A 14,339-nucleotide genomic window follows, 5' to 3' on the forward strand; every position below is an offset into this window, starting at 1 on the left:
AACACCAAACCATGATCAAATTAATTCTTTAAAAATAAACATAATGACAAGAAGAAAACTAGATTTACTTTCTGCATCTTTCCCAAGATTTTTCTTATGATAAATTCCAAAGTGAAGTTTCACCCAAATGAAACATAATTGATAAAGTATGTGCTGTAGTTTCTCAGTTACCATAATAGGGAAATGATGTGGGCTTTTCCCCTCACAGCAAGTCCAGTCCTGAACTTAGGCAAAGAGCTCAACAGAGGAAAAATGAAAGCTACCTTAATGGGGCACCTCTCACCTTTTGCCTCTTGTTCATGCCAGTGGCCACTCTTGCTCCTGAGATCTCTGCCATTTGCACCCACGTTCTCCTTACTGTTGATGAAAAATTTAAGGAGAGGTCTGGATACAGATAAGCACAACCCAAAGGCAATTGATTGGTAGGTTCTGATTTTTAGCTACATCACTAAGATGAGTTTTCCTTAATTATACGATACCTCAACAGAGAGTAATGGTAGGAATTATCTTTTTTAAAAAGACATAACATTTGTTTCCAGTTGTGTAGGACATCATCAAGATTTTTGTAAGCTTTTTTGTCACCCGTCATCTCATTGGCTTTAAGAGAGTCCTCTAAGAAAAGGAGAGGGAGTTATTACTCATCTCACAGCAGAAGCTGTCAGTGCTGAAGGCCCTCAGGTGTCCCCTGGGCAAACCTGGGGCATCTGGGTTAGCATTGACCTGAAACCTTCCTTGACTCAAGTTTCCCTTTGCAGCCATGATCTTGATTCAGTGGTTCTTCCTAAACTTTGCTTCTCTTAGCTCAATAGTTGGGTCTCACCCTCTCATTCTGATCCCTCTGTATCTCAGCTCCATTACTTACTGAAATTCCCACGCATATCACTGCCCTCCCACCATAAATCTTCCCCCGGTTACTCCTGAAACGAACCCACACGGGCTTTCACATGAGCCAACTACACATTTATCACTTCAATTGTGTTGACCATTGGCCACAATCTTCTAAGTCGTAACAGATGAGCCCGGATGATTCACGCAGGAATGGTAGGAATGACTGTGACAAATCTTTGGAAAGACAAACATGACTTGGTACCTCATTTGTGATGGGAAAATTTTCTAGCATGTAAAAGGCATCTGAATTTATTAGCTTGGTGTAGCTATAATGTAACCACTAATGTATGGGATTTTTTTTCTCACAGTCTGATAACAGGTTTATTGCATGCAAGCCTTTGTCGTTTATTGCTTCCTATGACTGTAAAAAGAGAAAAGAGCATGTTATGCCTTGACTGGCTGACTTAGATTTGTGATTTATTTGATCAGAAATGTGCTCTCTAACCACAGCACTTCAATTTATGGTTGCAGTTGGTTTGACAGTAGATGAAAAACGTAATTAGAGAGCACTTAGGAAAACGAGCTGCTTCCCTAAATTACAGTTTCTAATTTGGTCATTATTTTAGGCCCAAATGCCGCTTGAGTTTTGATTTTTGCCCCATAATTTTATAAAAGTCATATGGATAAGTCAAAAGGGCTAACTAGGTGATGACAAGGCCGTGAAGTCTCTTTACGTTGCTTCAGCCTGAAGAGGAGGATCTGTCTGTCCAGGGTCACACTTTTGTGTGTGAGGAGCAGGAAACAGCAGGGAGATGAAAGGGAAGGGGCTGGGAGCTACAAGTCTGTGGTACAAAGATGAAAACACCTGTGGCGAGGGCAGAACGTGGACAGAGAGGGGAGAGTCCTGGCGCTCGGCTCTGCCCCGTGCCTGGGCACAGAAACAGTGGTGCAGCATTAGTCTGAAGAGAACGTGAGAAAAACAGATCTCCCAGAAACAGACTCACAGACATAGAGAACAGACTTGTGGTTGCCAAAGGGGAGGGGGAGTGGGGAAGAAATGGATTGGGAGTTTGGATTAGCAGATGCAAACTATTATATATAGAATGGATAAACAACAAGGTCCTACTGTATAGCACAGGGAACTATATTCAATATCCTGTAATAAACCATAATGGGAAAGAATATGGAAAGGAATATATATATGTATAACTGGATCACTTTGCTGTACAGCAGAAATTAACACAGCATTATAAATCAACTATGCTTCAATAAAATAAATTTTTTTGTTTGTTTATTTTTGTTTTTCTTGTTACTCATTTTCAAATATCTTTATTCACAAACCTGTTATTATCAGTCAGTTCGAATGCCATATGTATGATAAAATAGATTATAAGAAGTATCATATTTACAATGAAATCATTATTTTATATAGCTGAATTAACTGATAGGCTACCTCCTGCAATAATAACTTAATGGGCCCAATTCTACCTTTTGAATGGACCAATTTTATGATTCTCCTAGAAAGTTTCGAGTTGGGTATAGTTTCTTGGTGCTTCTTTCTGTGATCCAAGGCTTAAGAGAAAATCCCTGGAAATTCCAGCAACTGGAACCAGACCTCTCCAGGATTGAGGAGAGACAGGAGTGAGAAGAAAGACATCCTGTCACATCTTAAAAGTTCCACAACTGCTATGCTTTGCAGGAGGAAAGAATCAGTCCCAAGAATTATACTGAACATTTCTCAATCGTCAATATCAAGGATTAATCTCTAAAACAAGTTTGCAGATAGAAGCTATTCAGCTAGTCATTAACTAAAATGCATATGCAATACAGTCAAGGATGCTGTGCTTACAAAACCACATACATCTTATTTATCTCTAATTTTAAAATAATTCTTTCCCTTATTGGGTATGCAAGCGAGCAATGGAGAAAGTGGTGCATCTGCAATACCGGCTGGTGCTAAGGATTTCAGTGCTTCCAGAAGATGGGGGCTAGAGAACTTAACCAGGCACCAGAGGGGTTCTTCTCTCTCAGCCAGGATGCCCCCATTTAGGTCACTTTTGAATTTCGTTTCAAGCTTATATTGTGCAAATTCGAGTCTTGGTTGTGGATAGTCTCCAAAAATTTCTTGAGTCACTCTCTGGACTCTCTCTTTTTCTATTTTGTTTTCATGAATGATCCTTGAATCCATATTTATATCTAGCCCAAGGCTTCTTTCTTGTACAGGTGTAGTAGAGTTGTGAGTTTCAAAGGTCTGATTATACTGTTTAAAAACCGTATAAGAGCGTCCAGATACCGGCTTCTGAGGTCCATTTTCACAGTCTGATGGTGTTTGCTAGCAATTGTCAGTGCCTGACCCAGAAGGGGTAGATGGCTTTTCAGTTGGGAGGAAGAAGTGAAGGCATGTGGAGTTTGGGAATAATACACCACGTAAGCAGGTTTGTACTGGTTTGGCTTTCTATACTGTGTTCCCCAGGCAATTCGAATCCATACTGCATTCTCCTCGGCGTCTCTGAAGCTGACTGTCACATTTTTTAATGCTCTCTTAAGAATTTTTCTTAAGAATTTTGAATTGTTCCATATCAAAAAGGTCAATGTCTTCACCGGTCCTTTACTCATCTCAAAAACATCCCAAACTTTCTGATGCCAATGAAATTGAGTATAAATGATGTCTAAAAGAGCTGCATCATTGAGACTTGCACGATTCTCCTCACAAAGCAGAACCAAGTCCTGAAGGAGAGATCCCTTTTTCTGCCAGAAGTTTACAGTCTGCAGTTGATTTTCAGACAAAAAATTCCAGGTTTTTAGTATTGTCATCATTTCAGTCACTGGGATTTTCAAGGTGGTCCTCCTGAAAAACTCGGAAACAGTTTCATCCATCTCTTTGGCACTTGGGACTTGGGGCAGTCGCGAAAGAGTTGCCTCAGAGGCGTGGGACGAGGCTTCTTCAAGGCTCCCGCCACACTTGGGGGCCCGATGCCATGCCGCCAGGGGTTCTCTTACCGTCCCACATCCGGCTGGCTCTCTCCTCATCAGCTGTTCCCCAATAAAATAAATTTAAAAAAAAGAATAGAAAAGCAGATCTCCAAGGTCATGGCTCTGATGAGTGGCTGGCATATAATGCTGGTAAGGATGGTCTGGGGTAGACTAAAGAAGAGAACAACTGAACTTGGCAGAAAGAATAACTGTGAGAGGGATTATTGATTTATTTTCAGTATTTAGCAGATATACTGGATCTCTTTTATTTTTTTATTTTTAATTTTTAAAATTTATTTTATTTTTAACATCTTTATTGGAGTATAACTGCTTTACAGTGGTGTGTTAGTTTCTGCTTTATAAAAAAGTGAATCAGCTATACATATACATATATCCCCATATCTCCTCCCTCTAACGTCTCCCTCCTATCCTCCCTATCCCACCCCTCTAGGTGGTCACAAAGCACCGAGCTGATCTCCCTGTGCTATGTGGCTGCTTCCCACTAGCTATCTATTTTACATTTGGTAGTGTATATATGTCAATGCCACTCTCTCACTTTGTCCCAGCTTACCCTTCCCTCTCCCCGTGTCCTCAAGTCCATTCTCTACGTCTGCGTCTTTATACCTGTCCTGCCCCTAGGTTCTTCAGAACCTTTTTTTTTTTTTTTCAGATTCCATATATATGTGTTAGCATAGGGTATCTGTTTTTCTCTTTCTGACTTACTTCACTCTGTATGACAGACTCTAGGTCCATCCACCTCACTACAAATAACTCAATTTCATTTATTTTTATGGCTGACTAATATTCCATTGTATATATGTGCCACATCTTCTTTATCCATTCATCTGTCGATGGACACGTAAGTTGCTTCCATATCCTGGCTATTGTAAATAGAGGTGCAATGAACATTGTGGTACATGACTCTTTTTGAATTATGGTTTTCTCAGGGTATATGCCCAGTAGTGGGATTGCTGGGTTATAGGGTAGTTCTATTTTTAGTTTTCTAAGGAACCTCCATACTGTTCTCCATAGTGGCTGTATCAATTTACATTCCCACCAACAGTGCTAGAGGGTTCCCTTTTCTCCACACCCTCTCCAGCATTTATTGTTTCTAGATTTTTTTTTTTTTTACTTTGGGTTTATTTATTTATTTATTTATTTATTTATTTATTTATTTATTTATTTATGGCTGTGTTGGGTCTTTGTTTCTGCGTGAGGGCTCTCTCCAGTTGCGGCAAGTGGGGGCCACTCTTCATCACGGTGCGCAGGCCTATCATTATCGTGGCCTCTCTTTTTGTGGAGCACAGGCTCCAGACGCGCAGGCTCAGTAATTGTGGCTCACGGGCCTAGTTGCTCCGTGGCATGTGGGATCTTCCCAGACCAGGGCCCGAACCCGTGTCCCCTGCATTGGCAGGCAGATTCTCAACCACTGCGCCACCAGGGAAGCCCTAGATTTTTTGATGATGGCCATTCTGACCAGTGTGAGGTGATATCTCATTGTAGTTTTGATTTGCATTTCTCTAATGATTAGTGATGTTGAGCATCTTTTCATGTGTTTGTTGGCAATCTGTATATCTTCTTGGGAGAAATGTCTATTTAGGTCTTCTGCCCACTTTTGGATTGGGTTGTCTGCTTTTTTGATATTGAGCTGCATGAGCTGCTTGTAAATTTTGGAGATTAATCCTTTGTCACTTGCTTCATTTGCAAATATTTTCTCCCATTCTGAGGGTTGTCTTTTCATCTTGTTTATGGTTTCCTTTGCTGTGCAAAAGCTTTTAAGTTTCACTAGGTCCCATTTGTTTATTTTTGTATGTATTTCCATTTCTCTAGGAATTGGGTTAAAAAGGATCTTGCTGTGATTTATGTCATAGAGTGTTCTGCCTGTGTTTTCCTCTAAGAGTGTTATAGTGTCTGGCGTTACATTTAGGTCTTTAATCCATTTTGAGTTTATTTTTGTGTACGGCGTTAGGGAGTGTTCTAATTTCATTCTTTTACATGTAGCTGTCCAATTTTCCCAGCACCACTTATTGAAGAGGCTGTCTTTTCTCCACTGTATATTCTTGCCTCCTTTATCAAAAATAAGGTGACCATATGTGCATGGGTTTATCTCTGGGCTTTCTACCCTGTTCCATTGATCTATATTTCTGTTTTTGTGCCAGTACCATACTGTCTTCATTACTGTAGCTTTGTAGCATAGTCTGAAGTCCGGGAGCCTATTTCCTCCAGCTCCGTTTGTCTTTCTCAAGATTGCTTTGGCTATTCGGGGTCTTTTGTATTTCCTACAAATTGTGAAATTTTTTGTTCTAGTTCTGTGAAAAATGCCTTTGGTAGTTTGATAGGGATTGCACTGAATCTGTAGATTGCTTTGGGTAGTATAGTCATTTTCACAATGTTGATTCTTCCAATCCAAGAACATGGTATATCTCTCCATCTGTTTGTATCTTTAATTTCTTTCATCAGTGTCTTATAATTTTCTGCATACAGGTCTTTTGTCTCCTTAGGTAGGTTTATCCCTAGGTATTTTATTCTTTTTGTCGCAGTGGTAAATGGGAGTGTTTCCTTAAATTCTCTTTCAGATTTTTCATCATTAGTGTATAGGAATGCAAGAGATTTCTGTGCATTAATTTTGTATCCTGCTACTTTACCAAATTTATTGATTAGCTCTAGTAGTTTTCTGGTAGCATCTTTAGGATTCTCTATGTATAGTATCATGTCATCTGCAAACAGTAACAGCTTTACTTCTTTTCTGATTTGGATTCCTTTTTTTTCTTTTTCTTCTCTGATTGCTGTGGCTAAAACTTCCAAAACAATGTTGAATAATAGTGGTGAGAGTGGACAACCTTGTCTTGTTCCTGATCTTAGACGAAATGGTTTCAGTTTTTCACCATTGAGAATGATGTTGGCTGTGGGTTTGTCATATATGGCCTTTATTATGTTGAGGTAAGTTCCCTCAGAATGTATGCCTACTTTCTGGAGAGTTTTTTCATAAATGGGTGTTGAAGTTTGTCGAAAGCTTTTTCTGCATCTATTGAGACGATCATATGGTTTTTCTCCTTCCATTTGTTAATATGGTGTATTACATTGATTGATTTGAGTATATTGAAGAATCCTTGCATTCCTGGGATAAACCCCACTTGATCATGGTGTATGATCCTTTTAATGTGCTGTTGGATTCTGTTTGTTTGTATTTTGTTGAGGATTTTTACATCTATGTTCATCAGTGATATTGGCCTGTAGTTTTCTTTCTTTGTGACATCTTTGTCTGGTTTTGGTATCAGGGTGATGGTGGCCTCGTAGAATGATTTGGGGAGTGTTCCTCCCTGTGTTATATTTGGAAGAGTTTAAGAAGGATAGGTGTTAGCTTTTCTCTAAATGTTTGATAGAATTCGCCTGTGAAGCCATCTGGTCCTGGGCTTTTGTTTGTTGGAAGATTTTTAACCACAGTTTCAATTTCATATTGGTCTGTTTATATTTTCTATTTCTTCCTGGTTCAGTCTCAGAAGGTTGTGCTTTTCTAAGAATTTGTCCATTTCTTCCAGGTTGTCCATTTTATTGGCATATAGTTGCTTGTAGTAATCTCTCATGATCCTTCGTATTTCTGCAGTGTCAGTTGTTACTTCTCCTTTTCATTTCTAATTCTATTGATTTGAGTCTTCTCCCCTTTTTCCTTGATAAGTCTGGCTAATGGTTTATCAATGTTATTTATCTTCTCAAAGAACCACCTTTTAGTTTTATTGATCTTTGTTATTTTTTCCTTCATTTTTTTTCATTTATTTCTGATCTGATCTTTATGATTTCTTTCCTTCTGCTAACTTTGGGGTTTTTTTGTTCTTCTTTCTCTAATTGTTTTAGGTGTAAGGTTAGGTTGTTTATTTGAGATGTTTCTTGTTTCTTGAGGTAGGATTGTATTGCTATAAACTTCCCTCTTAGAACTGCTTTTGTTGCATCCCATAGGTTTTGGGTTGTCTTGTCTTCATTGTCATTTGTTTCTAGGTATTTTTTGATTTCCTTTTTGATTTCTTCAGTGATATCTTGGTTATTTAGTAGTGTATTGTTTAGCCTCCATGTGTTTGTATTTTTTAAGATTTTTTCCTGTAATTGACATCTAGTCTCATAGTGTTGTGGCCGGAAAAGATAATTGGTATGATTGCAATTTTCTTAAATTTACCAAGGCTTTATTTGTGACCCAAGATATGATTTATCCTGGAGAATGTTCCATGAGCACTTGAGAAGAAAGTGTATTCTGTTGTTTTTGGATGGAATGTCCTATAAATATCAATTACGTCCATCTCGTTTAATGTATCATTTAAAGCTTGTGTTTCCTTATTTATTTTCATTTTGGTTGCTAGATCTCTTTTAAATCTTCCCCACTTTTTGTTTAAAATCAAAGGATTGGTTGAGGCTGAGACAATGACAGTTGTGAGAAAAAGTGGGAAATTTAGAGTTTGGCACTTATGGGTTCTTATTCAGAAATCTCATAAAAATCCACAGTAGGCACAATATAAAGAGATGAGAGGCATCAACAAAGACAGCATCTGAAAAATGATGAGGAGGTCAAAAGATAAGACACTGGACACCCTTCAAATGCTATTTCTCCTAGCATTTGAGTCTTTTAAAATCTCACTATCCTCAGTTAATCCTTAAAAAACATAATTTATTTTCCATTTAGTGACTGACAAAGGGCTATCAATTCTTCACTTAGGCAATGTGATGATTAATTTTATGTTAGATCATAAAATGTCAGACTGGGCTAATGGATGCCCAGGTAGCTGGTAAAACACTATTTCTGGGTGTGTCTGTGAGAATGTCTCCAAAAGAGATTAGCATTTGGTTGAGTAGATTGAGTAAAGATCTGCCCTCACCATTGTGGGTGGGCATCATCCAATCCACTGAGGGTCCAAACAGGATAAAAAAGGGAAAGCAAGGGCAAAATCTTGGCTTTCTCTTCTTGAGCTTGAATGCCTATCTTCTCCTGCCCCCAGACATTAAAGCTCCTGGTTCTTGGGCCTTCACACTCCAGGACTTACAGCAGTGCCCACTCCTACCCTTCCATCCCACCCACACCCCCCTCCGCTTCGCAGGCCTTTGGACTCAAACTGAATTATTCCACCAGCTTTCCTCATTCTCCAGCTTGCAGAGGACAGATTGCGGGACTTCTCAGCCACCAAAACTGTGTGAGCCAATTCATGTAATAAATATCTTCAGTCTATCTATCTATCTAGCCATCCATCTATCCATCCATCCATCCATCCTATTGGTTCTGTTTCTCTGGAGAACCCTAATATAGCCCATTTCTTCACATAAAAACTATTCTGTTATAGAGAGAATATGAAGCAGACTGAAAAGTATAATCAGACTTCTCTTCCTCTTCTATTCCATTCCCTTCCCTTCCTTTCTCTTCTCTTCCTAAACAATTCAGTCCTAAGCTATTAGGTGGGACAAAGCAAGGCATGTGTCTGTGGTAGTAGGGGTGGAGTGTGAGGAGCCATGATGGCCTGGCATGGGGCACCAGAGTCTGAGCAGAGAGGAAAGGGTGCCCATCAGAGGTGCAGCCCTGTGCAAATGCAGAGCCCCAGTGGAGTATAGAGGCCATTCCATGGAGGTGGAGGTCTTAGCCTAAGTAGGGTAAGGAGGTAGGGTTGCCAGATTTAGCCAAGGGAAAAAAAAAGCCAATAAAACAAAACCTGACACCCTATTAAATTTGAATTTCAGATAAACAATGAAAAATTTTTTAGTATAAATATGTCTCAAATCTTGCATGAATTGTTTGTAGTTTATCTGAAATTCAAATTTAACTGGACATCCTGTATTTTATCTGGCAACATTATGAGGAGGGCATCCACACAGAGGGTGGCCTGCTGTTGGGTGTGGAGTTCCAGTGGGTGAGAAGGGCATCCATGAAGAAGGTGGGAAGTGGCTTGAGCTGGGGAGTCAGAGCTGGAGCAGAGAAAGAGGGCACTAGCACGGGAGATGGGGCAGCAGAGGAGGCGTGAGGTTCTTAGAAAATCAAGGTGTCTGCAGGGCGATGCTAGCTCCAAAGGCTCTAGGGGAGAATCCTTCCAGCGTCAGATGGCTTGTGGCTGCAGAAGTCCAATCTCTGCCTCTGTCCTTGTATGGCCTTCCCTTCTTCTCCCTGTGTGTCTCTCCTCTCTGTGTGTGTTTTTTATAAAGACACCTGCCATTGGATTTAAGTTCCACCCAGATAATCCAAGATGATCCCACCTTGAGATCTTAATTACATCTGCAAAGCCCCCTTTTTCAAGTAAGGTCACATTCACAGGTTCCAGGGGTTAGGATGTGGACATATAATTTTTGGGGACCACCATTCAATCCACTTACAGTTAGTCATATATAGAAAATTGATCAAATAAGCAAATGTTTTAAAGATAATAGAAGCCTGGTTTTTCCTAACGGAGAACAATATAAAAAGATATTGGATTGGAATTAGGTGTGTCAGTGTGAACATACACTTTTTAATATATAACTAGAGAAATAATTCTAGATGGAAATGTCTACCTGTGTGTATACCTGTATGCTGTCTACTGGCCAGCAACATCCCAATAGCAATGAATACATCTAGCACCCAGGTCCTGGCTTCTAAATACCATTTTCCACTAAAGGGAATCAAGTTTCCTTGGAGAAGTGGCTGATTCCAGGGCCGGTGCAAGAAAAGTACAAGGCAATCCTAGAATATTTTGTTGTACCAGAAAACAAAGAGGTTTTCAAAAAATAAAGAAGACATGTCAAAAGGACACAGAAGCCAACTTGAATAGGCTCCCAGTTGCCAAATCGGGGACAAACTGAACGTGGACATAAATAATGATAACAATGGATTATAATCCATGAATAAAACATGAATCCATGAGTCCATACTGATCTAAATGAGTGAATAAATTAAAAGTTTGATGAGAAATAGAATATTTTCATAGCTCCAAAGAACCTCCCCACAAAGTATTTATTAATTACAAAGGGGAAAAGAGTAGTTTTACAATGAAGAAGCCTGGCAGACACCACCTTAATCAAACGGTCAAAGTGAACATCATCAGTAATGGGACACGTAAATCACACACGACCTGGTAGACTGCAAAGAGTGCAGTCTGGGAAGTAACTCAGCATTAGTTCTGTTTTTCTTGCCAAATACTCATAATAAATTTCAGCTTAATCATGAGGAAATATAAATTAAACCCAAACTGATAAAATAAAAAAATAACAGGCCTGTACTCTTCCAGAGTGTCAAGACCATGAGATCAAGAAAAGGCTGAACCAATGTTCCAATATATAGGAAACTATATAGAGACATGACAACTGCATATAATACCTGACTCTGAATTGGATGCTTTTGCTATAAAGGAATTATTGGAACTATTGGCCAAACTTGAATGGAGACTATAAATTATTAGATGGTAGTAGTGTATCAATGTTAAGTTCTGGATTCGGGTTGTTATTCTATGGTTAAGTGGGAGAGTGTTATTTGTAGGAAAGCACACAGAGAGATATTCAGGGGTGATGTGGCATTGATAACTTACTCTCAAATGACTAAAGAAAATAAAATTCTTTGAATTGTACTTTCAACTTTTCTGTAATTGTTTCAAAATTTAAACCTGTTATTTCAAAATTTTAAAAAATGAACAAGTACAGTCAGAAAGGCCAAGAATTGTGTTCATATATGTCCACTGCAGCATTAGCTATAATATCAGAAAACTAAAAACATTGAAAATGTGTAACAATTTGTACATGATGATCTCAAGTGTGTTTAAAAATATGGAAAAATGATTATAAAGAAATATATGAAAATGTTAAGGTTATGTATATCTATGTGGAAGAGCTATGATTTTGTGTTTTTGCAGGGGTATGTATTATGTACAGAAGGAATGTTATGGTTCACTACTAGATAGTAGAATTATAAAGTAAATAGAAGTGAGGAAAGGGATTAGATGAAATCGTATGAAGTAGATAGTAGAATTGAATCATACAGAGAAATTGCACATATATGTCTTTAATTTCTGCCAAGTCAACTGTGCACACTCAAATTGTATTTTCCCTACAACCTAGGGCTGAAATGCAAGCCAACAACCTTGTCTGTTGCCTAACAATAGAAATGGTGATGGACTCCAATGCTGTAGGAAGAACTGGTTGCACTGAATTCACTAAGAAATGGTAAAGACTAGACTAATCCTGATTATTGCTGTACTCTGGGCAATTCAACACCTTTTCCAGGATAATTTTCATTTGACATGCTGTGTAGGAGGTAACCTTTGGTTAAAAAGTGACTCTAGCTTTGATTTTTAGGTTAAATTTTAACATTTACTTTAATTCCTTCTAGGGATCTTAACTAAATAGTCTACATTTTTAAAAAATTGAGATATAATTCACATAGCATAAAATTTTTGTTTTAATGATCCATTTTTAACATGGTACAGGATATCCACAGTGAACAAAGAATTTTCATTTTAAATAATTCTACAGATTCGTTGAAAAGAAATGGAAATTCAAATTTTAACATTTGGAAAGAAAAGTGATTAGATCAAATCAATGGGAAAGGGCTTCCCTGGTGGCGCAGTGGTTGAGAGTCTGCCTGCCGGTGCAGGGGACACGGGTTCGAGCCCTGGTCTGGGAAGATCCCACATGCCGCGGAGCAACTGAGCCCGTGAGCCACAAATTACTGAGCCTGCGCGTCTGGAGCCTGTGCTCAGCAACAGGAGAGGCCGCGATAGTGAGAGGCCCGCGCAACGCGATGAAGAGTGGCCCCCACTTGCCGCAACTAGAGAAAGCCCTCGCACAGAAACGAAGACCCAACACAGCCAAAAATAAATTAATTAATTAAAAAAAAAAAAAAAACTGCTAAAAAAAAAAAAAAAAAAAAAAAAAAAAAATCAATGGGAAAAACGTTTGACTGGCCCCTTCATTAAAAACAACCAAGATTGGGGACTCATCTGAGCCTGGCTGTCGTAGCCGAAGTATTGATAGAAGTAAACAAAGTTTATCTTTAGTGACACCCTCGCAACAGAGACACAGACACACACAGACACACACACACACACTTTTCTTTGTCTTTCTCTCTTTGGCACTTTTCCCCCGTCACTTCTTTTTGCCCTACCTCTGGACAAACTCCCTTTCCCCACTCAGGATCCACTGCGGGAGAAGTTGCAGTTTACTATGTGTGAGGCCTGGGCAATTTCACAACCTCTCCAAGCCTCACTTTCCTCCTGGTAAAATGGTTGTAAGAGTAGTTTCAGCTTTGTTACGATATTGTGAATATTTTTTAAAGGATTAATGTGAAGTGCTTTACATTAATTCTTCAATGTTACTTTTCTTTTGTATTAGTTTCCTGTCATTGCTGTAACAAATGACCACACACAGTGGTCTGAAACAACGCACTGTGATAGCTTACAGTTGTGAAGGTTAGGAGTCTAACATGGGTCTCACTGGGCTAAGATCAAGGTGTTGGCAGGACTGTATTCCCTCTGGAGTCTCCAGGGGAGAATCAATTTCCTTGCCTTTTCAGCTTCTGGAGGCTGCCTGCCGTCCACGGCTCGTGGCCCCCTTCTTTCCATTCCCTCCAAGCTCTGCTTCCATGGTCACATCTCCTTCTTTGACCCTCTTGCCTTCCTCTTATATATAAGGACCCTTGTGATTCCATTGTGCCCACCCAGATAATCCAGGATAAACTCCCCATCTCAAGATCTGTAACTCATATCTGCAAAGTCCCTTGTGCCATGTAAATTGACATATTTGGTCATGGATATCTCTGGGGTTAGCATGCATTATTCTGCCTACCACACTTTCCCTTTCCTCCCATATTTCTTAACTCCCAGGTATTCCCAACCTGGCCTAAACCTCACTTTCTTGCTTGAGTTCTCTCAGGTCATCTACTCATGCCTCCACACTTCCAGCTATAACTTTTTCCTTCTCTTCCAGTTCAAACCCTACCCATTCCACAAGTCCCAGTCAAATCATGAGTCCTTTGGTAAAGCCTTCCCAGGCCATCGGCTTATAAAGATAGCTTCCTAAATCCCATTGCATATAGTAGCTGCACCACTCATTTGGCAAACACTCTGCCTTCTGGTCATATGTTCATGGCACACAGGTGCTGCATATACATTGAATGAATAAATGAATCTCCACAAGACCATAAGAAATTGACAGCCATGTCTTTTTTTTTAGCTTTATTGAGATATAATTAACATATAACACTGTGTTAGTTTGTGTAAAATATGATGATATGATATACATATATATATTGCAAAATGATTACCATAATAAGGTTTATTAACCCACCCATCGCCTAACATGATTACCATTTATTTGGTGTGCAAACATTTAAGATCTACTCTCTTAGCAATTTTCAAGTACACAATACAGTATTGCTAACTGGGACATTAGCTCCCCAGAACTTATTCACCTATAACTGGAAGTTTGTATCCTTTGACCAACATCTCCCCATTTCCCCCACCCCCCAGGCCCTGGCAATCACCAATCTACTTTAAGAACTGTGTCTTACGCTACTTTCTAATCCAGCACTGAAGAATGGTTGAGGG

General features: G+C 39.2%; 1 pseudogene across 1 annotated transcript in view; it reads right to left on the reverse strand.

The window, feature by feature from the left end:
• Positions 1-366: 366 nt before the first annotated feature.
• The window catches only part of LOC309631094 (centromere protein N pseudogene), a 62,370-nt pseudogene continuing 48,397 nt past the window's right edge, over positions 367-14,339 (reverse strand). The window contains exon 3 of the transcript XR_014249516.1: positions 367-8,336. The product of XR_014249516.1 is annotated as a centromere protein N pseudogene (transcript). The remainder of the gene's footprint in view (positions 8,337-14,339) is intronic.

Source organism: Balaenoptera borealis (genome assembly GCF_965194805.1).
Source record: "Balaenoptera borealis genome assembly, chromosome: 6".
In the NCBI taxonomy this organism is placed as follows: domain Eukaryota; kingdom Metazoa; phylum Chordata; class Mammalia; order Artiodactyla; family Balaenopteridae; genus Balaenoptera; species Balaenoptera borealis.